Source organism: Rhyacophila brunnea, unplaced genomic scaffold (assembly GCF_057557595.1).
Source record: "Rhyacophila brunnea isolate RB1 unplaced genomic scaffold, BYU_Rbru_1.0 scaffold_6, whole genome shotgun sequence".
NCBI classification, from domain to species: domain Eukaryota; kingdom Metazoa; phylum Arthropoda; class Insecta; order Trichoptera; family Rhyacophilidae; genus Rhyacophila; species Rhyacophila brunnea.
In genome coordinates this window covers 30,800,378-30,822,152 of record NW_028233276.1, presented here as the reverse complement: position 1 = coordinate 30,822,152, position 21,775 = coordinate 30,800,378, and the positions used below count along the sequence as shown (strand labels likewise).

Here is a 21,775-nt window from a genome sequence, read left to right as displayed (position 1 = left end):
CAAACGGTAGTAAGTTTTTACCATTAAGTCGTGGAATTGTCTGATTTATTGCGCTTATAACAAAATTGCAGTAAATTCTACAGAATCATCGAATTGGAACCACCCACAATGTTGAGAAATGTTTTATAAAAATAGCGAACCAGCTGAAAATATAATTTTAATGGCTTGGGCTCGTTTTATCTCTTGAAAATCCAGTTATTTATCACAACGTCCGAGTGAAATAACTCTGACAGGACATGTGCCATATTGTAGGCGATCTAAAAGCGTCGCAAACATTTTTGAACTAGGCACAAAATAAATTAAAAACATTCCTACATTTGGTATAATGTAGTATTAACCCTCGGTCTTAGATTAAAGAGGTCGGTATTTAACATATGTACCCGAAGTACGATACTAGAACTAGATACCGATAAGCGTGCAAAGAGCATGGGGAGGCCTCCGTAGTGACAATACATCCGATAATTAGGATAATTTATCGATTTGTCTTGTGATTTAGATAATACCGCATGTCTTCTATTCCCGAACAGCTGAATGCAGAACTATTCTAACTTACATAATATTTTTTTACGAGAGAGTTCTTTGAAACAATTTACAAGTTATTTATTATTTACCACATTTTTCTTAGCTCGTGTTCTTGTTTGTCCGGTGGTTGTTTATCGAGTACTTTAACTAACTTCCCGACTAGCATTTGAAACTTTTAGAATATATCAGAACACGATGCCTATGCATTTTTTTAATACTTTTAGCCATCTTTAACTAGAATTGAATTCATTTTCAGTTAATTCTGTTTTGTATGAAAAGTTATTTCGGAAGAAATCCGTAATCCAATCCACTATTATTGGTTCCTAAGGGGGTGTTCCTAGCAAATAAATTATTAATATATTCGTGCGTTACTACGGAAATCAAAATGACATTTCAGTATTCTATATTTGTTTGTTTGTTGCAAAATAGCGAAAAAAATGATTTGTTGACAATTGCCTTATTTGTCCTAAATTATTAATACATAGAATTGTCAAGTTTATAATATGATTCAATAGAAAATTTAAAAACGTGGTAGGTATATAAAAAGTTCTTTTTATCTTGTAATTATTTATGGATAAATGTATAGGTACATCATATTTTAGTAGGATTATTGATGAAAAAAATGGTGTATAAACTTGTATATATAAATAATAAATAACTGAAGTAAGCTGTTTCAAAAAATTCTTTTGCAAAATATTTCAAATGTGAGTTATATTTAATATTCATACATACCTACTCTTTAATTCTACGCTACGGTAACCAGCATTGCCAACTTAGCGTTTTTATTGCCAGATCTAGCATTTTTAATATAGGTACATATAGATTGTAAAATACCCCTCAGGCTTATACCGTTAAATCTAGCATTTTTCGACACTGCAAACAGCTTAACATTTTCAACAAAAAACCTGGAATATTACACCATTATGCTTGAAAATCAACATGCTGGCTTCTTATACCTTATAATTAATATAATCGTCTCTGTTCTGGCAGAACACACTAACTGGAGAATACTAGTTTTGAGTAATTTAACTTTAAAGTTGTTAAAATGTTTGAAATAATGGTCTATCATGTGAGTTTATTAAGTAATTGTAAAAAGGATGACTTTTGAAATAAGGAACATTTTGGTACTAACTCAATATGTCATTTTTTCGAATTAGTGTTTTCTGCCAGAACAGTGATGAATGTATTACCAATAAAGTAAATGGAACATACGATACCAATTTCAGTGGTGACCAAAAGTGTCGTAGGTATCTGTTGTGTTCTATTGGTCGTATGACTTAAGTAATTAATTACTTGCGTAATAATGAACTATTTTTCAATATATTCTGTAGACTTAGACTTAAATTATGATCTATACCCTTTTCAGAATATTTATAAAATCTAGTATTCTTTTCTGAGATCTACCTAGCCTATTTTCTTATCATATCTGGCTTATTTTTGTGGTACTTTACTGCTAGTAACACCCAATAAAGAGAATGGGGAGTGCGTCAAGAGTCTACGATCCGAAACGGTGCTTGTTAAACCATTGTGGCATCTCCTAAATCACTGTGAAGTCTATCATTTTTTAAACGAGCTACAGTGTGTTCTAGAAATCGTGACACACAGAAACAATGGCGGATCGTGGAGTATTTAATTGAAAAAAATGGAGATGGTTCGTTTTTAAGATAAGCGAATTTTTATATAAATAAACGACTCCTCTATCACGCCGTCCATTGTGTTTAAATTGCCCCAACGGCTAAGATGCACTGCAATGCAATTTAGGTGAGATATGGATCACGAAGTAGTTGTAAGTGTTTTTCAAAAATAGAATGCATCTTGAAACATAACATTCAAAACAAAAAATAGTATACAAATATTTAATTTGATGATTGTTACATTACAATCTTGAAACCAAGGATTAGAAGTGCATAACGCTGTTTGTAAACAAATAAACAAATAACAGGCATCTAATTTCAATTCCAGACAAATACTTATCCACATTTGTGACGTAGGTACTGTGACACCCCCGTATGGTTCCCATTTGGGGATGTCTTTGTGTATCTGAAGAGGCCCGAATCGGTATCGAAGCCAACAAATAATAAAGCGCTGATTACGAAAATAAATAATAACAAACAGAACGCTACGAGCAGCAAAATCGCAAACGCGTACATTTCGCCCTCCGTAGAATTAAATTATTAAAAATGTAACCATATAGTAATATTAACGTTAAATAAACCTCGCCGTTTCTGATAACAATTCCGGTGTCATAATTATCCACCTTCCATCCCGAATCCAGACAAAAAAAAAACACAAAGTAACAGTTGAAAAATTCTCTTACCAAAATGGAGGGAAGTGATAGAACATAATCAAATCCACAAGACATTTAATTCATATTATTAAGAATAACGAGTAACTTCTATAAAACGGTAAGTAGGTATATTATCAAAACCAGACAATCGTATCAATTTTCGGTAGGTATTTACCTACTAAATTGAATTGATTGAAATGGTGGTCTCAGGGAACACAAAAATAATGGGTAGTAGGTTGCCTTCTCTGTGAGACTGAAACGAGGTATAATTTTATTAAAAGTAAATAAATATCGGATAAACTTAAACATGTGCTACTAAAAGCAATGTTATTTTCAATAGTTTATGTATGTTTAGTATCATATTATTAATATTATCCATTATAGTTATCACGTAAACGAAATGCGCATTGAGTATCAGAAATTGCGCGGGATTTGCATTTCTTGCGTTCTATGACCTGTCATAAACCAAATCTGGCTTCATAACTTCATCTACAGGTCTGTGTTGACGATTACATGTAATTTTTGCAGTTCATCGTGAGCTGTCGTACTGGAAAGATACGGCTGTATAGCATTGAAATTTTAAATAGATGAAGAGTTCATCCCATATTTCTCCACACTTGAGATTTTAGGCAAGTACCTCCTTACAGCTACGCCTAGAAGATAAATAAATCACTTCGGGATATAACCTACTAGATACAACATTAGTGATGGCTTAAAATAGTAATTGGGATGTGGTATTTTCCAATTCTGATTTTGCAAATAAATTTTAAAACCTCATAGGTATATGACAGTTTATTTGTAGCAGATAATATTATGTTTTCAAATGTGTGTATTCATACAAAGTATTTACAATAAAGACTTAATACCTGACACACATACATTGTACAACAATGTATAGATAGACTATAGAGTTTACAAAATAAAACAACAATCGTTTAATTGTCCTCCGTTGATAATGTATTCATAATAAAATAAGAAATTACATGAGCACACTACAGTTCTGTGATTCCGTCACTCAATGTGGCAAATAATAAATGGAGATTGCTTCTGTGCAAATAACTATAAAAACGAGAAGGAAAAAAAACTAATAAAACAGTCAGATTTCTACGAACAGTCCTTTCTAACTTTAACATCTGTAAAGCTTGGCCAAATAATGATCGGAATGTTACTGTGCTGTAAGCAATAAAACAGACAAATAATAATTGTTTGGAAGTATTTATACAGTGACATACCTACGTACATATTATTAAATGGCAAGTATTTATATGCAGTGATCGGAAGTATTACCATATAAAGTATTACCTAATTAAATAACCAACACCATATTGTTATGTTCGTTAGTTGGTACAAAGCCAATAAGTTTAAGAAGTCTTAACGAAATACGCTCCAGAAATTATGATAGGTAGCTATGTATTATTATTGCTTTCCCAAGGATTAACAGAAAATAAAATTAACTACCTATCATAACACAATATTTACAGACTGAAAATTCTATTGACCTTTTATCATGCACTATCATAGCCTTATTATTACGTCAAGAAATAGTTGGAATATAAGCTAGGGAGTGGGCCAAATCTAATAATCAAAATTTTTAAACGAGGATGTACCCATTTATTTTTTTGAAAAAAAGACGATTACAGCATAGTGACTTAATAAAATTGGGAATGTTAATTTGGAATTGCAGCAGGCACACTATGCTTACCTCATGCTAAAAGGTGAGCGGCAAGTGATTACAATATCTAAACAACGCACCCTCACACAGTGGCTCTTACCTGAAGCCTCGCTAGCTTTGGTGCCATGTGACCTATTTAGAATTTTGATACGCTTAAAATGCAACTAAATCTATTAATTAATATTAATAAAGTTAAGCTAACTCCTAGCATGTGATCACCAGAAGTCGGTTCCGGCCTAATCCACTTGGGGGGTTAAAATAGTGGATGTAAATACCCACTGCAGTATAAATAGGTACCTACTATACAACTTTTGCATTTTTTCATAAATAATAAATGGTAAGTATGTGTCTAATAAGCATGTCGAAAAATAATGCTTAATTTATTGTACTTATAACGATTTGGAATGCGAATCGAAAAACTGTTTATCTATTAAGCAGGTAAATACCTATACTTAAAAATTAAAATGAATGCTAACTTGTCTTAAATTTCTATTATTGATTGTCGAAAAATAGAGTTGACTTTCTTTGTAGCGATTAATAGCTAAGTCAAGTATCCTGCTATTATACTAACCATTCGCACCAAATACTGTCCAAGTCATTTATAATACTTGCAAAAACTCCGGAAACGCACACGCCTTCATCAAACTCACTCGCAGTGACAAAAAAAGCAAATCTCTTAGAGTTAACCTGTTGGACAAAAACAGGCCGCGATTTTTTATTCGACTCCTACGCGAGCAAATTTACGACTTCAATCAAGATCTGCTGGCTTTTTGGTGGCGCCTAGTCACACCTAAGTAATCTCACCTGACGAATAGCACAATGCTCTGGAGATGAGGTTTTTTATTACTGTTTTATCTTATCAATTTATCATCATACTCTCTGTCGACAGGCGTTTAGGTAATCCAGAAGTCACAACGCCAGTAATGTGCGTTTTGGTACGATTTAATTTTCTAGTATTTCTTTGCTATGTGGACCGTGTGTGAGCGTGACCAATTTAAATGCTTTAAAAAAATGCGGCGATGTAAGGAGGCGAGAGGATCTCTTCAATTTAGCTTCCTTTAAATTTAGATGGAATTATAGAGATCGAAAAATTACAAGTAACGCAACGTGGCATGTAAAGGTGCATGATGGGCATAACGCGGAAAGACCACAAAAGAAACCAATAAATAAGGAGGCAGATAAGAGTACGCAATGTGATAGGAGTCACTAAACAGATGAAATGACAATGGATTGAATTATGTCACTCGGGGAGTGGATAACCCCGCTGTACAATTAATGTAGTCATACAGAAGGGTCACTTAAGGCTCTTCAGCTGAGGCATGGTCTAAAAAGATCGTGACTAGGCGATGCACGGATTGTGCAAATGACGCGTGCCGAACGAAATACTATTTGTCATAAAAATTTAACATGCGTCCATTTAATGTTATGTTTAGTGTTATATTAGTAATAATAATAATATATTCATTGACATGTTTTCTTTTTCAAGAACATGAGTAACGTTTTTTAGTCATCTTTACACGATTTAAGAATATATTCCTACGACGCCATCACAAAACAAATTGACGTGCTCACACCTCGACTGCCGGTCTCCGATTGGCGACGAATGCGAAATTTCGTCTCACCTACTGTTGAAAATTATTTGCCGTTTCACCTATGTATGCTCTTAACATGCGCAGGGACATAGCGCCTCATAAAAGTTGGTTGATGTACAGCGAAAAACTAGGAACCGAGAATAGTCGAGGGAAATGAGGATCCCTTCATCGACCAATGGATCAACCCCTATAGAAATGAACTAATCGTCAGAGCGACCCTTACATATCTGAAGTATTTTTTTCGATTAATCTATCATTTACTTGGTTGAATTTCATTTTGAAATACATAGTAGTTCAATACTATTTATCGACAAATAATATCTATTTCGACATTTACACAGTTAGTGAGTGTCAACATAATTTCCATTTATTGTTAATCTGGATTTATTCCAGTCTCCAAAGACGAATCGAGAGATATTATAATAAATAAGTTTTTAGTATGATTTAAAATGCTTTGGTAAAAATAAAAAATATTAAGTAACCTACTAAGTAATGAAATTGATAAGAAAAATTTATTATACAGGCAACTCGATTTATCCGAATTATTTACATTTCAGAGACCGCAGACGAAATATTTCACAGTAGAGATTAAGAGGTTTCGCAATTTTTAATGTTTTATCATTTTGCCATTATTTAAATACTTAAGAAACTGATTCTAGAAATTCAATAAGTCTGAAACCACAAACCACTTAATCTATTATGTAAATAAGGTTTATTTAACCAAAGCCTATTTAGGGCATCAAACTTAATACCTGCACCGTTAAACAAATACCTAACACTAATATTGAATTATTCGATGATATTCAATTGACATTTTATGGTCATGCAAGGCAATTCTAACATATTACTTAAGATCCAAAAATAGCTACAATGTGATAAATATATCACATTTATCACTTTATATATTCATGCAGTTAATTATCACAATAAGTTAACCGTCTGAACGGTCAAAAAGTGCTATCTTTTAACAGCCCCTCTCTTGGCTGTGTTAACTGTGAGAGCGAGATAGAAGTACGTCAAGTTTACATAAGAATTGAGATGCAAGATCCGACTGTTTTGAAAAATAATTATGGACCGTCTGCCGCCTTAATTTATATATAGATCCTCTTTAATTATTTGTTTAAAACTAAAAATACACATTTGTCGTCGAAGATAGCAGTGCAAGACAGTAAAATAAATATTTTTCTCAATATTTTGAGAAACAATCATGTAAATGTATTACATTCCTTTGTACCTATAACTAAGCTTGAAGTAACCTGGAGGAACGGTTAAAAGCTTCAACTTTCCAGGGTCAGATTAGCTTTAGCCATGTCTATTATCAATTTATCTTATCCTGAGCACAAAGGACCTCTACAGAATCTAGAAAAACGAGACTTCGATTAATGAAATTAATTCAGACCAGCGTTTTATCCCATGGATTTAATTTTGCTAATCCACCGATTAAACTTAGACAGCGAACAGAATGGCAAGGTTTTGTGAACAAGAAACTATGCAAGAAACAAAACTGTCAACTAAGCCCGACGCATTTGTCTGCCGGGTACTTTAGTTTCTGGTTTAATATAAAATAACAAATATTTATTATAGCGTTGAAAACGTTGATAATATTTGTTTTATACTAATAAAGTGATTTGTTTTAATAAAAAGCAATCATTTACTTCTGCCAATTTCAGATGAGATTAACCCATTGGATCAGCACGATCGTTGTAATAAAAATGTCAAATAGTAAATCACCGCTGTCGTGAAATGTAAAGGTCACAAAGAGTCTAAAAAATATTATAAGTAATGCATTTGTTGTGTTAATAATGTATATTGTAAAAAAATATATATTTGAACACGCAAAAGTTCAAAATGGTATTATAAAACACGTACAGTTACTATAATATTTAGTGAGATTTGCAGATTGATAAATAAAAAAGCGACGTTTTAAATTTAAATACATCTATAATTAATTGAATTCGGTAAATCTGTCAAACACTTTCAGCTATCTATGGTGCAGCTGGATAAGGTAATATGTTAGAGGATTTGAATCTGCTTGAAAAGCATCCACCGGTGGATTGGTCCAGGCTGATGATGATGAAGATAAAACGATCACACGAAGAGACATCAAGAAAAAAACGCAATAAGAAAGCAAAAGGGTCCGCAAATGTCCAAGCTGTAATTCGGAATTCGTATAAAAACGCAGGCATTGTAAAATGAAATCTAGACCGGAGAGGAAACTGTCGTATGACGTGGTGATATACCTAGTAACCTTTTCAGTTAAGTAAAAATACGAAATTATCTCACTCAATATGCATCGGCCATTGATTACATTATAAGTAGGTATTCATTCTTTGTTTTATAAATTAACAACACATTACCTACATTAACTTAATAAACTTATATAATGGACGTACATATTTTAAAAACATATGCATATACCTACTAGAAAAAATCCATTTTAGAAAAAAATACAACACCCGACGGGACATAACCTGTAACTGCTGGATTCACGCCAGTGTGCTTTTCCAATTAAGTTACGGGCATCCCACGTAATTACGATGATTTTAACTAGTAGTTCTTACATGAAATGCTTATGAAATTACGTTTATAATGTTGGCTATCGATTTTTGTATGTTAAATCAAGATAGGTAGATATCAATTAAATGCCTTAATTACTAACCTACTGTAGGCCTCCGAATCCTCGGCTAGCTCCGGGCCTGGAGTGGAGGTACATTCAAATTGTAGGAAGAACAGGTAGGCACTATGTCTAGTCCAATAAAAGAACTTTTTACGATATTAAAACAATTTATTAGGTTCCGCGTCCACAAAGGTCACAAAGTTCAAATTGTCTAAGTCCGAAACCACAAAATTATTAAAAAGTCTTATTTAAGATATAACACTAATTACATAACTAACACAATTATTATTCAGTTATTTGAGAATTAATCTATTTTTATCCGTAAGCGAGATTGCGCGAACACGGGGCACCGCGATAAAAGGTTGGGGACCGGGTCCGGTAATGAAAAGATAAAACTCGCGAATAAAACGACTAAGTCGCTGGGTGACACTTCACTCCTATCTGTCAAAGTGGCAGTAGGTAGAGAGGTAGGTATCTGCCTGTAGGTATCAGGACCTGGGCGAGTACCTCCTCACAAGTCCTGGCGACTTGTATGTGAAAATGTAGAGAAAATTACGCCGCTGACCTTCGCAGGTTCAGGGTCGTAAATGCGGGCGTCGACTGATCTTGAATTTAAAAATATTGGGTTTATATGCAAATCTGGCCGATTTCATCCCTTAGCTCAACGTTTTTCGGGTGACAAAATTAATTAACGGTTTCCTTACGAGAGTGGCGGAAATTGTACAATGACTAATTACCCGCGACATCTACGTAAGGGCCGACTAAGAAAAATTATGGGCGCGAGTCGACGCTCGCCGGCGGGCGGCGTCGCTCACTCGTCATGTACGTCCTTCGAGTACCTAGGAGTACTGAGATCGTGTAATTGATGAAGCAGTACCGCAGTGTTTCTGGGCCAGCCCCACGAAAAACGCACCTACGAAGGCGTGCGAGGCATCGACGGATTCGTGGTTGAATTACCTATCGATACAGCACACCCCCCGCGTGGTGGCGCTCTTCATGGCTGAGGGAGGGGCGTTCCCGCGGCGGCCGGCTTTGCGGGCCCTAGCGGCGCGAAGGTACCTCTCACCCAGAAACAAGGGTACTACAAAGTTAGCCTGGATGATAAGGCGTCATATGCCAGTGGTTAACTCGGCATATTTGAGGCACCAGGCCTCCGACAGCGCATATCAATCCTTCGGCCAACTACCGTTGGGGGGCTCAACTTTGAGGCGCCCCGACGGCCTGAATACCTACTTGACGTTGGTCTAAGAATATGAACTCGGTAGATTGGTAATTTAACTACAAAATAAAAGCTTAATATAAACCCATATTACGCGGGGAAGTTACTTGATTCTAATATATAAACGTATTGGTCGCGCAATCTTTCTCACGTTAACAACTAATATAGCTCGGTGTCGCCACAGGCACATACTTACGACTAGTTGACGGATGTCATTCCGTCAACCAAACATATAGGCAGTAATAATTGCTTAGTACATACTCATACCTAGCCGATCAAAGATTTCCCGCACTTTATTCCAGTACGTGGTCTCCTTGATCGACCAAAATCATTGATCCGATTCTCCCGTCGCGCGTGAGCGTGATGCCGTCATACACGCGAGCGAGAGGGGCTCTGTCACTGCAAAGCGAGCAAATTCGTATCTCGAAATCGGTTTCTACACATACGACAGAGACGCCGTCGTATGTGCGAGCAGGAAAGCTGCCAGAATACCGATTCGGAAACGCCGCGCGCGGAATGACCGCGGATATTAATGAACGGAATTGATATGTAAATTAATTGCGCGGGATCGTGATTATAATCGGATCGATGATTGCCTAGGTGTTGCTATGCTTTGTGATTGCACATACGTGCAAAAGGGAGCCTTCGCAACAGGCCTATGAGCATATATTAACAATTACTGTGCCGTGTACGTGCGTCGCGTAGCGACATCGATCTATATGCACTTATCGCTACGTACATCTTAACTATCTAATTACATACCCTCAACGCCCATCCATAAGTCCCCCTTTATTACTATTTAATCCTTTGCCTTACATATGAATATCTTACAATTTACACTATACATTATTATAAACAAATCCTATTTAATTTAATTACCCTTTACCATATTTGACAACAAAACAAAAATTTAATCTTATACTATATTACCTATTACCTATTATTTACATGGTCAATGGCGACCGACTTAACCATCCACAGTTCACTCTGAGAAGCCGTGGGGCCTGTCAGAGCAAACTGCGGGACTTTACATATGAAATATTTTGTTCAGCTTTGCCAAGGGTCATCATCATTTCATCGGTGGCGCATTGACTACCAGGGTCAGACCGAGCGGCTGGGTGGCACTACTCCTTATGGGAGCGCCCCCCACAGGGGCGGAAAAACCTGTCGGTGACAAATCCCCCCAACCAAAGCAAAACCACCGCCAGGATCTGACCTCAATTAGCCACCGGCCCCCCTTGGCTCCGCCTCACAAGACAAAACAATACATGCACAAGACAAAACAGACAATTATCAACGTAAAAAAAAATATCTAAAATAATCATACACGCTACGGCATGCACATGACAAGGAAAGGGTAATTATTATTTATTTATTGGCCCAGAGTCGGGTACAGAATATAGAAAAAGAAGAAAACGAAATTTTATATAAGGCAAAAAATGGGAGTTCATTCCCGGGCTGCTGGTGACGAAATAGTCTGCCTGTCACCCTCCTGACGTGGAGTGTTTTCTAGGACAGGATCTTAAGAAAGTATCCTTTCCACCAGTCCATCGTCAGGGGTGGGTGTACAGGTTTCCCGGTGTGAGCCAGGCAGCCCGTTCTGGGACCTGCAGAATCATACGCCAGGGAGATTCCCCCGGTCGTATACTCGACGTCGCTGGTACATACATATAACAAAGAAGACAAAATATACATGTGCAATAGATATTAGTAAAGAAACAAAAAACAAAAAATATCGCCGTTCCGCTTACTCCATTTCGACGCGGTGGAACCCAACTCATACTCGTGTGAATACTCCGCTACCCTGGGCCTCTGTCCCATCTATGCGCGCGGTGTCCTTGCTGTCACGTCACGTAAGAGCCTTCTGTTTGAGAGTTTTAGTGGGCTAAGGTGTGCACTCCTTTGGCCCACAACTAGTTGCCTTACGTGCGTGACCCTTCTGGCGCGCATCCGGATAGCGGTAGTAAACAACGACGTATAGTTCTGGGCTCCTACCGTGCGTCCCGCCAAGCGGAACAGGAAAGAACCTGTAAAAGAAACCAAAATGGACCATCACACATCCTGCTACGCTGCACATGAGCTACGTGCGACGGCCGTCCACCGTCACCCTCCAGCGCCCCCCTACGGAGTGTCCATGGCTAGTCCACGCTTCCGCGGCGTTCTGTCCTGGGCGCGATCGAGTCAGCTACCCAGGATTCCACCTTCCCTCACCACGGCAGCCTCCGGCGATCACTGGACGAGAGGTTACTCCGCGCAACTTCGTCGATCATCCAGACGCCGTGCGTGAGTTCTGGAACGTCGCGTTTCGCCTACGGGCACCGCCAAGGTCACCAGAAGCTCAGGCTGACGACGCTCGCACGCCACTCCTGCTAGAATTTATTTTGTATGAGGTAACGTGTCACTGTCTCACATCAACGCACTCCAGTGTGCCCCGACAGTGCACTCGCGATCACTTCAGGCTCCCTCGATGCAGTGTCTTGGGGGCGATCGTATCCAGCCGACCAAGATTACATCTCTCCTGTCACGGTGAACCCTGGCGATGGTCTTTGACGCGAGGGGCACTCTGGCCACCTCCGCCTGGTCATCCCAGTCACGGTGCACAGGTTCAGGGACGTCGTGTCTCGCCTACGTGCGTGGTCGAAGCCACCAGAAGCTGCGGCAAATGACGCAACTCGCCACTCTTGCCAGAACCTATTTTGTATGAGGCGACGTGTCACTATCACACATCAACGCACTCCAGTGTGCCCCGACAGTGCGCTCGCGATCACTTCAGGCTCCCTCGATGCAGTGTCTTGGGGAGGCGATCGTTTCTCGCCAACCAAGATTAAATCTTCCCCTGTCACGGTGAACCTTGGCGATGGTCTTTGACGCGAGGGGCACTCTGGCCACCTCCGCCTGGTCATCCCAGTCACGGTGCACAGGTTCTGGGACGTCGTGTCGCGCCTGAGCGCGTGGTCAAAGCCACCAGAAGCTACGGCAATTGATGCAACACGCCGCCTCCGCTTCTACTAGTTATATGTCCAATAAAAATCTCCCATGCACATTTAAAATTATTATTACTATTAATTTTTCTTAATTGTTAGTTTCAATTTTAGTATTAATCACCAATCGATTACACAGGGTGCTAGATTCAGCTGTATCGGTTAGCATAATAATTATTAGTCAGAGTTGACACAATGTTAGTCGGTTATTTTACTACACAATGTTGACGCCAGCTTCGGCGTCGATACAGAGCACCTACCGTTTGTCGAACGGCTGTTCGATTGTAGTCTCACCGCAGCCTCCTCCACCTCTCGGGCGGGCAGCTGGCTCGCGCCGCCCACCGCGTCGGCCTTGGTATGTCCACATCAAAGCATGGCGATTTCATACAAAAATTGACTTAATATTACGGTCTGTTTTCTTAATATTATTTGCTGCCAGACTTGGGATTTAATGTTTACTAATCTTGCTAAAATAACAAGCCCAAGCTATGATTCGTTTTCAACAGAAAAGAGAAGCGAATTGATGCGTGTATACTTTTTTTTTTTTTTTAATTTCCTGTGTTGTTAGACACATGGCTTTGGTCCAAACGGTTACCGGCTCAAAATATGCCACCCACGTTCGGATCCATCGGTGCAACTCACACGCGTCGCTGGACTTATGCAAAACCCCTAAATCTAATAACATGTGACAGTACCTAGTAAAGTTGGACATGACATATAAATTTTATTCAGGTTTACAAAAAAAAGGAATATATCTATTACGCTTTCAAAGAAAAGTCAATAATATTCGTCCACCTCCATGGCACTCGATGCATGTCCTCTATTCATCATTTCGTATTCATCCCATCACCCACTGACATCATCCCATCACCCACTGACACTATTCTTGACAGAAGACCATCGTCAGCTCCATGGCTGATGATGCGGTGCCGGGCGTGTTAGCCGCACTCTCCACGGCCGCCTTCCATCCTTCAGATGCCTCTGGTCCCGCAGGGGCCGCGTTCGCGTTCGCACGCGGACTCCTGTCCGGATTCGTCTGCTCGTTCATGTTTCGCCCCGTAATTCTGTATACAAGGGTCTCACCGATCCTGGCCTCTGCCTACGCATGCTGACAAGTTATATGATGGTATCAGCGTTTGTTTGGCATCGCTGCGTCGCTTTGTTCGGCATTTTACGCGAACTTTTCACAATATTTTTATTTTCGTAAAATTTTTATAAGTCTACGGGTTTTATTTTTAAAATTTCACAAGTCTTTTTATTTTATCGCAAAATTTCACTAAGTGTTTTGAAAATTCACGAAAATTTTACAAGTCTTTTTATTTTATCGCAAAAATTTCACTAAGTGTTTCGAAAATTCACGAAAATTTTACAAGTGTTTTTAACACCAAATTTTTATAAGTGTTTGGATAATTTCGAAAAATTTCACAAGTCTTTTTATTTTATCGCAAAAATTTCACTAAGTGTTTCGAAAATTCACGAAAATTTTACAAGTGTTTTTAACACCAAATTTTTATAAGTGTTTAGATAATTTCGAAAAATTTCACAAGTCTTTTTATTTTATCGCAAAAATTTCACTAAGTGTCTTGAAAATTCACGAAAATTTTACAAGTGTTTTTAACACCAAATTTTTATAAGTGTTTAGATAATTTCGAAAAATTTCACAAGTCTTTTTATTTTATCGCAAAAATTTCACTAAGTGTTTTGAAAATTCACGAAAATTTCACAAGTGTTTATAATTATATATATTTTTTTTTTTTATATATAGTTTTTATTAGCGACAAAAGTTCTTTTCGCACTACGCTGCTCTTCCGGTGAGCTTGATACACAATTGTTATTTCACCAAAATCGTACTCACTGTTTTATTTATGTTTGATGCTGCAGTGGATCTCAGGGTTGGGATCCGACCAGGTTAATGCGACCTGGACAGCACCATACTGTTGGGCGCCACGATGTAGGCCTCCGAATCCGCGGCTAGCTCCGGGCCTGGAGTGGAGGTACATTCAAATTGTAGGAAGAACAGGTAGGCACTATGTCTAGTCCAATAAAAGAACTTTTTACGATATTAAAACAATTTATTAGGTTCCGCGTCCACAAAGGTCACAAAGTTCAAATTGTCTAAGTCCGAAACCACAAAATTATTAAAAAGTCTTATTTAAGATATAACACTAATTACATAACTAACACAATTATTATTCAGTTATTTGAGAATTAATCTATTTTTATCCGTAAGCGAGATTGCGCGAACACGGGGCACCGCGATAAAAGGTTGGGGACCGGGTCCGGTAATGAAAAGATAAAACTCGCGAATAAAACGACTAAGTCGCTGGGTGACACTTCACTCCTATCTGTCAAAGTGGCAGTAGGTAGAGAGGTAGGTATCTGCCTGTAGGTATCAGGACCTGGGCGAGGACCTCCTCACAAGTCCTGGCGACTTGTATGTGAAAATGTAGAGAAAATTACGCCGCTGACCTTCGCAGGTTCAGGGTCGTAAATGCGGGCGTCGACTGATCTTGAATTTAAAAATATTGGGTTTATATGCAAATCTGGCCGATTTCATCCCTTAGCTCAACGTTTTTCGGGTGACAAAATTAATTAACGGTTTCCTTACGAGAGTGGCGGAAATTGTACAATGACTAATTACCCGCGACATCTACGTAAGGGCCGACTAAGAAAAATTATGGGCGCGAGTCGACGCTCGCCGGCGGGCGGCGTCGCTCACTCGTCATGTACGTCCTTCGAGTACCTAGGAGTACTGAGATCGTGTAATTGATGAAGCAGTACCGCAGTGTTTCTGGGCCAGCCCCACGAAAAACGCACCTACGAAGGCGTGCGAGGCATCGACGGATTCGTGGTTGAATTACCTATCGATACAGCACACCCCCCGCGTGGTGGCGCTCTTCATGGCTGAGGGAGGGGCGTTCCCGCGGCGGCCGGCTTTGCGGGCCCTAGCGGCGCGAAGGTACCTCTCACCCAGAAACAAGGGTACTACAAAGTTAGCCTGGATGATAAGGCGTCATATGCCAGTGGTTAACTCGGCATATTTGAGGCACCAGGCCTCCGACAGCGCATATCAATCCTTCGGCCAACTACCGTTGGGGGGCTCAACTTTGAGGCGCCCCGACGGCCTGAATACCTACTTGACGTTGGTCTAAGAATATGAACTCGGTAGATTGGTAATTTAACTACAAAATAAAAGCTTAATATAAACCCATATTACGCGGGCTTACTTACTTAGGATATGTGCTTATTCATTTGGGCCACCTAGACGGTTTTTAGCGTCTATCCCCTTTATATGAAGTGCCTATCGGGAGTGAAGCATGATTGGTGTGAGAGGACCTGGTTTCGGCGGTTTCGCGACCGACCGAGACCAGGTTTGGGATCTGGGTGAAGGAATCTCTAGTAAGTATATTTAAAAAGTGTTTCTTTCGAGCAAACAACAACAATGACCGCCGCCCTCACAGGCCTCCAACAACTCCCCACCCCACATCTCGCTTCTGTCCAGCTTTGCAGAGTCCAGCGTTCAGTCATGGGGTCTGGCGTTCGTCTAGTCCGAATCCAGAGCCGGGGTCGTCTTCTTCTGCACCAGGTGAGTGCTCCCTTGAAGACTGAGAGAAGGCCAAACAAGATCAGCATTCATAATCGCATCTTTATCGTGTGTTACTGCGGGTCTAGCCCGTTTGCTCATCAAAATTTGAGCCGCAGAGGGGGGAAAAACTCCGGAGGTGAGCAAGCCCACAACCGGCCAAAAACCCCTCCGCTGTGGTTTTAATCTGTAGGGAAGAAAAAGATACAAAAATGGTAGATTGGTGAGAGTGAAGGAAAAGGGATATTTATTTAGGGGAGGGGGGGATTTATTAGAAATACCCTCCTGGGTTATCCGGTCATCTTGGGTGGTGGTCGGTCTTGGTTGATTGGCATGGGATCTGTAATCATGGAGAAGTACAAGAAGTAAAGAATAAACAAAGAGAGAATTTATGTGAGGAAAAAGGATATTTTATTAGGGGAGGGGGGAATTAATAGAAGTACCCTCCTGGGTCATCCGGGCGTCCTGGGTGTTGATCGGTCTAGGTTGAGTGGCAAGGGATCTGTAATCATAAGAGAAAATTACAAGAGAAATAGCAAAATACTAATAATACAGAGTATTATTTAGGGGAGGGGGGTATCTGAAGGAGTACCCTCCTTGGCCGGTCGAATTGATAGTGCTCGTGTATGTCATATTGTAATAAGTCTTTGATTGTCGTGTTGGGATGGTTGTTGATGGAGCTGTAGAATTGCTTCGTGAGCTTGAGGATGTGGGTTTGGAGGGTTTCCAAGTTAAGATCGCTGTGGAGTGTGGTGTTCCTGACGAACCAGGGAGCATTTGTGATTGCTCTGAGAGTTTTGTTCTGTAGGATTTGCAGTTTGTTGATGAATTTTAGGCCGGCATATGCCCAGACGGGGCACGCGTAGGTCATAATGGGGCGAACGATAGCTGTGTATAATAGCAGCTTGCTGCGATGGGCAAGCTTGCTCCTATTTCCTATCATGGGTTTGAGCTGTGCTAAGACTATGATGGCTTGGCGTCTTTTTTCGCTAATGTGTTTAGAAAAGTTGAGTGCGGTGTCTAGCGTTAGACCAAGATATTTGACCGTATTGGTCCAAGGGATTTTAGTTTTATGCATTACCAGGTGTGGAAAATTGCGCTTGCGTTCGCTAGGTCGCTTTTTAAAGTTGCGCTTGAAGCAAATGGCGTTACTTTTGTCTGCGTTTATTTTTATGCGCCATTTGTCGCACCAGGCGGAGACCTGATCGGCCGACTTTTGGACTAATTCTGTAGCTCTGTGTCGATGCATCGATCGAGATAGGATCGCTGTATCGTCTGCATATTGTGCTATTATGCACGAATCTGAAGGGGTATCTAATGGGATTGGAATGTCTCTTGTATATAGGTTATACAGAGATGGAGCGAGTACAGAGCCTTGAGGGACTCCGGCGCTTGCGGGTCTGATTGTGGATCTTTCTCCGAACAGTTTGACTGCGAAGTGTCTGTCGGTGATGAACGAGTGTAAGATTTTAATGATTGGTTGTTCAATTTCGGCCTCAGAGAGTTTAACTATAAGTCCTTCGATCCAAACTTTATCGAAGGCCTTAGCAATATCTAAGAACAAGCCAACTGTAGTTTTGTGATGATTGAAACCGTCTGTTATATATTCTGTTACACGCAGCAGTTGGTGGTTCGTTGCGTGACCGGCTCTGAACCCGTGCTGTACGTCTGGTATGAGTTTCTTCTCGTGGATAATGATTTGAAGTCTGGCATTTATAAGTCTTTCTAAGAGTTTGCTCATCGTAGGGAGGAGACTGATCGGCCGGTGACTCTCGGGGAGTGTGTGATCCTTGCCAGGTTTTGGCAGTAGGATGATGTCCGCAAGTTTCCAGTCATCTGGGAAGTATTGCAGCTCTAAACAGGCATTGAAGATTCCTGTTAAGGCAAGGATGCCTTTCTCTGGTAGTTTCTTGAGGGAGAGGTTGCTCACTCCGTCATTGCCTGGCGCTGAACGATTTTTAAGTCGTGAGATTAAATATTCAACTTCCTGAGTGGAGGTTGGAGTAATCGGAGAGGGTGGAGGAACTATTCTATTGTGTATTATAGCGCTGGCCCTATCTTCAATTGATTTTAGGTGTCGTCTGGTGGACCTTTTAGAAGTGTTTGTCTCGTTGGGTCTAAATTGATTTTGGAGGCTGTCCGCGAATACCTCGAGTTTCTCCTCAGTCGTGAAGACCATTTTATTATGGGCTTTCAGAGGAGTGATAGGACATTTCTTTATCCTCAAGGCTTTAGAGAGTTTCCAGAAGGGGTCACTACCCTTTAGTAACTCTGTGAGTTTAGAGTTCCAGGTCTCACTAGCGTGTATGGCGTTTAATTTGCGAACCTCCTTCCTTAGTTTTTTAAACTTGCGAAAGGAGGGCTGGTCTCCCAAGATTTGGGAGATTTTTCTGGCGCGGTTTCTCGCCGTGATTTTACTTCTAGTGGATTTTGGCATATCCAGTCTGTGGGTGTCAGTCTGACTGATCAAAGAAGAAGCGGATTTGATTGCTTCGTTTATAGAAGCTGTCAGGTCCCTTATTGCGGAATTAATCTTAGGTGTTGACGAGAGATCTAATGGAATCGTGTGGTGTTCCTCCAGATGAATGGCAAAGTCTTCCCATGATACTTTATATCGTTGGGAGTCTGGTGACGTAACTAGCGGGTCCAATGCATCCCCGAGGAACAATAGGACCGGTTTATGATCGGAGTTGAGTTCATCTACCGTACGAATTATGGGGATGTAGTTGGTGTTACGGATGATGGCAAAGTCGAGAATACTAGGCATGCCTCTGTTTGGGAAGTTTGTGGGCGACAGAGGTGCGACTATCACTGATTGGCTAGCTTGGATAAAGTCGTGTAATATCACTCCACGAGCTGTTGACTTACGGTTGTTCCAAGCGGAATGCTTGGCGTTGAAGTCTCCGGCTATGACTGTGGGAGTGTTATTTGTATCCAGTAAATTGTCGTAGTCTGACCTGGTGATCTTGTTCTTCGGAGGACAGTAGATAGCTGTGAATTTAACTAAGCCGTAATTCTTAGTGGTTACTAATATCGAGGTAGATTCTATAGCCGGACGTGGGACGACGCGCGCGGTTGGCTGTAAGTGTGTTGAACAGTGCTCGATATGTGATTTTACGATGATGGCTGTTCCGCCACCTTTAGTAGGTCTGTCAGTTCTATGTATAGTATAATTCGGTATGTTAATACGATGCGAGGGTTTGAGCCATGTTTCATTGACAAGAAGTATGTCAATGTCGTGCTCGCGCAGGAAGTGTCGGACTTCGTGTTTGTCGTTGAGGAGTGATCCACGGGTGTTCCATATCGCGGTCTGTAGTGATGTCGGTTTTATTTTACCGGCCATAGAGGGTTGGGCAGATGGTCTGAAGTGTGGATTGGACATCCTCCGATATGGACTTTATCCTCTGAGACAGCTGTAAAAGGTGCTGAATCTGAGGATGCTCCTGCGGGAGGGTGATGAATGTGGTGGTAGTTGTGGGTGGGACCTGAGATTGGGGGGCGTTGTTACGCTGGGAGGCCGCTCTTGCGGACCATTGAAGTTAAATTCCCTCCACCAAACCCGCCCCGCACCACACTCGGTCTTAATCGAGAGTATCACGGGACCCGTCAATTGGTGATGTGAAGCATCTAAAAATTGGCCTGGGAGTGTCCTGGGAGAAGGTGCCCAAGACTTAGGTTGCTACGCTCAGAGTGAGCTCTGACTGAGTTTACTGAGTTTACTCTAATTCAAAGTGCCAGGGAGAGAAAAAGCACATAGAAATTACTTAAAAGAAAATGAAGCTACTTATTTATTATATCAAAGAACGAAGCTAATCATACAGGCAGCAAAATTTATGTGAAGAGATCTTCACGCCCGTAGTAAGACGCCGCAAATTTTTTGAATGCAAGATAGTTGGCCTTAGTAGCAACCAGGTCGGACGGGCCGATGGGTCCAACAACTGGTTGGACCGACCTGAGCATCTCCTCCCGTTCGGAGCACATACTCAGACACTCCCACAGGATGTGATTGGCATCCTGTATTTCCCCTCCGCATGGACATGTCGGACGGCTTGCAAGTCCAAGCTCAAAGAGCCTGCCAGCGAAACCACCATGGCCAGTCACAAATTGACTGGTGTAATGGTCTGGAGTCAAATACTTGGTTATCTCCATTCGCCACTGTATGTCTGGAAAAAACGCGTATGTGAGCCGGCCCTTAGTAGATTCGTCCCACTTTCGCTGCCAGGTCTTAATGGCCGCGTCAAGCGACATGAGTCTAATTTTGCGCTTCAATAGTGCTAATCCCTCGCCGGCTTGTCGAGGGGGGGGGACGAGATGAAAATCACCAACGTCAGCCTCCTCACCTTTGAGGAGCAGCATTGAAGCGCCGCTGACCTGAATGTGCAGGTCAAGTGGGAGAATACCGGCCAGGACCGGGAGCGCGTCAGTTGAGGTTGTACGGTAGGCCTTGGTAATGGACAGGAGCACGCTGCGCTGTCCTCTTAAAAGAGAGGCTCTAAGTTTGACACTCTTGGGAATGCGCGGGCACCAAGCGCTGGCGCCGTAAGCCGCGATTCCCATAAAAATGGCGCCGTAGGCGATCTTGAGCGCCCTTACTCTTAAGCCCCATCCTTCACCAGCCATGCGGCCGACCCTCTGGAAGGCCACCCCAGCCTTGTGGACTTGGGTTTCGGCATGGTGTTGGAAATTTAGCATGGTGTCCATCTTGACGCCTAGATAGGTGACGATCTTCGACACTTTCACTCTCGTGTCACTGAATCGGACTGTGGGTGGTCTCGAGCAGTTCAGTCGTCTCGGTCCTTTGAGGACAATGGCTTCTGTCTTGGAAGGTGCGAATGATAGTCTATTTAGTTTACCCCAAGCCTCAATTGATGCTAAGGCTTCGCCAACAGTGCTCTCAATCTTCGCCCTGCTGTCGGCCTCGACCAACAGCAGCGCATCGTCTGCGTAGGCAATGACAGTACAGTCGGTTGGAAGCGGAATTCTAAGGAGATCGTCGAAGAGTACGTTCCAGAGAAGGGGCCCGAGGACTGAGCCCTGGGGACATCCCATGCTGGTGTTTCTCTCTATTGTTGTTGATCCAACTCGAAACTCGATCGATCTATTCGTGAAGTAACTTTGAATCGACGCGAACAAATTTCCTGGTAGTCTCTTCAGCCGAAGCTTTCGAAGTATAAGAGGCCAGGACGCACTATCAAACGCACCTGCAATGTCCAGGAAAACTCCTAGGACGTATTTACGGCGAGAATTTTCAGAGATGGCAATCACGTTCCTAATGGCGTCGACTGTTGATTTGCCTCTTCTG

The 21,775-nt window shown here is 41.1% G+C and overlaps 1 protein-coding gene and 1 long non-coding RNA gene across 2 annotated transcripts in view; both read right to left on the bottom strand.

Moving 5' to 3' along the window:
- Sema5c (Semaphorin 5c) overlaps positions 1-21,775 on the bottom strand; it is a 459,820-nt gene that overhangs the window by 251,364 nt on the left and 186,681 nt on the right. The gene's annotated exons all lie outside the window — the stretch shown is intronic.
- LOC147065533 (uncharacterized) lies at positions 12,307-14,572 on the bottom strand. The gene is made up of 2 exons (XR_015071746.1): positions 14,379-14,572; positions 12,307-14,141 (listed from the first exon to the last, which is right to left on the bottom strand). It is a non-coding gene; the product is annotated as an uncharacterized LOC147065533 (long non-coding RNA).